Here is a 2,361-nt window from a genome sequence, read left to right as displayed (position 1 = left end):
TGCCTCTGAATTTCTCACATGGTATCAGAGCCTAGGGTTTCATGGCGACGAGTTCAAACACCACAGCCAATCCCTTCTTTGGTTTCCAAGTGACCGAGAAGCTATCCAAAAACAACCATGCGCTATGGAGAGCGCAGGTCCTCGCCGCCATCCGCGGTGCTCGCTACGAGGGGCATATCAATGGCAAGACCAAGGCCCCCGATGCTGAGATCGTCGAGAAGAAGACGGACGGCACGACCGTCACCAACCCTAACCCAGCGTTTGAGGTGTGGTATGCTCGGGATCAACAGATCCTTGGGCTCATCCTCTCAAGCGCGGGCAAGGAAGTTCAGGCGCAGATCATCGCTGCAGAAACGGCGTAACAAGCATGGTCGACCGTGGAGAAAATGTTCTCCGCGCAGACCCGCGCCAAGACAATGAATGTGAGGCTTGCCCTCACCACTACGAAGAAAGGTAACATGTCGATTACAGATTATGTTGCCAAGATGAAAGGTTTTGCAGATGAGATGGCTGCTATTGACAAATCTCTGGATGATGAAGAACTGGCGGCGTACATCTGCAATGGTCTTGATGCTGACTACAACCCGGTAGTGACGTCGATCACCGTCAGGACTGATCCCATCTCGATCCCTGAGCTATATGCCCAATTGCTCAGTTTCGAGACCAGATTGGAGCTGCAAGATGGCGGCTCCTATGCTCACATGGCAAACCGTGGGCGTGGCAATGGGAATCGTGGCTCGGGCACTGCCCGTGGCCGTGGTCAGCGCGGGCGCAGCCAGGTGCACGGCCGTGGAAGTGGCGCACCGAAACAGCACAACAGAGGGCGACATCAACAACTTGATGTGACGAGTGGATCTGATGATCCACCGTTCTATCAGATCTGCCTCAAGACGGGGCATAGTGCAAGTCGGTGCTGGCATCGATTTGATGAAAACTATGTCCTAGAAGAGCGCCATGTCAACGCCACCATCGCCATGAACGCCTACAATGTCGACACCAACTGGTACACCGACATGGGAGCAATGGATCATGTCACAAGCGAACTGAACAAGTTGACTATGAGGGAGAAGTATCATGCAATGACTAGATTCACACTGCGTCTGGTTCAGGTATGGAAATCAAACACGTTGGTCATACTATTGTTCCAACTCAGTCCCGTAGTTTACATCTTAACAATGTTCTTCATGTTCCCAAAGCTGCAAAAAATCTAGTCTCCGTTCATCGTCTTGCTAAAGATAACTCTGGTTTTCTTGAGTTTCATCCCGATTTTTTTCTTATCAAGGATCAGGCTATGAAGAAAACGATTCTTAAAGGGCCATGTCATCGTGGATTGTATCCCCTTTGCCGATCCTCCATTAAAGCAGGCGAATGCAGTTGATAAGCCAACCATGTCTAGATGGCATAATCGTCTCGGCCATCCCTCTCTTCCTATTGTTACCAGAGTTGTAGACAGCAATAATCTTTCTTGCTCTTCCAAGTCCAATAAGACATCAGTTTGTGATGCTTGCCAGCAAGCAAAAAGTCATCAACTACCTTATAGTAGATCTATTAGTTCAACTAGTTTTCCCTTGGAACTTATCCATTCAGATGTCTGGGGTCCTGCAGTTGAATCTGTTGGGAGAAAACGTTACTATGTCAGCTTTGTTGATGATTTCAGTCGTTTTACATGGATTTATTTCCTTAAGTATAAATCTCAAGTTTTCCAAAAGTTTCATGAATTTCAAAGAATGGTTGAGCGACAATTTGATAGAAAAATTCTTGCTATGCAAACTGATTGGGGTTATTAAATAGTTTCTTTTCCCAAGTCAGCATCATTCATCATGTATCATGTCCCCATGCACATCAACAAAATGGGGTTATTGAACGTAAACATCGTCACATAGTTGAGGTTGGGTTGTCTCTTCTAGCCCATGCATCAATGCCACTGAAATTTTGGGACGAAGCTTTCATGGCTGCCACGTTTCTTATTAATCATCTACCTAGCCAAGTCATTGATAATCATACCCCTTTTGAACGTCTACTCCAACAAAAACCGGAGTACTCTTTTTTTCGCACCTTTGGTTGTGCATGTTGGCCAAACCTCCGACCCTATAATCGTCATAAACTTGAACTCCGTTCTAAGCGGTGTGTCTTTCTTGGCTATAGCAGCCTCCACAAGGGTTATAAATGCCTTGACATTCCATCCGGCCACATATTTCTAGAGATGTAATCTTTGACGAAGAAGTTTTTCCCTTCTCTACTTTACACTCCAACGCAGGCGCCCGCCTCCGTGCAGAAATTGAACTCCTTCCACCTGGCCTTGTGCATTCTCTTGGGACGGAACAGTTAGTTGATCAAGTGCTTGATTCATTAACCCTGCTA

At 46.8% G+C, this 2,361-nt stretch overlaps 1 non-coding gene across 1 annotated transcript; it reads left to right on the top strand.

Annotated features, from left to right (window-relative positions):
• Positions 1-524: 524 nt before the first annotated feature.
• On the top strand, positions 525-663 carry LOC120657865. The gene has a single exon (XR_005668399.1). It is a non-coding gene; the product is annotated as a small nucleolar RNA Z247 (small nucleolar RNA).
• Positions 664-2,361: the final 1,698 nt, after the last annotated feature.

Source organism: Panicum virgatum, chromosome 1N (assembly GCF_016808335.1).
Source record: "Panicum virgatum strain AP13 chromosome 1N, P.virgatum_v5, whole genome shotgun sequence".
NCBI classification, from domain to species: domain Eukaryota; kingdom Viridiplantae; phylum Streptophyta; class Magnoliopsida; order Poales; family Poaceae; genus Panicum; species Panicum virgatum.
This window is presented reverse-complemented; position numbering and strand designations above follow the sequence as displayed.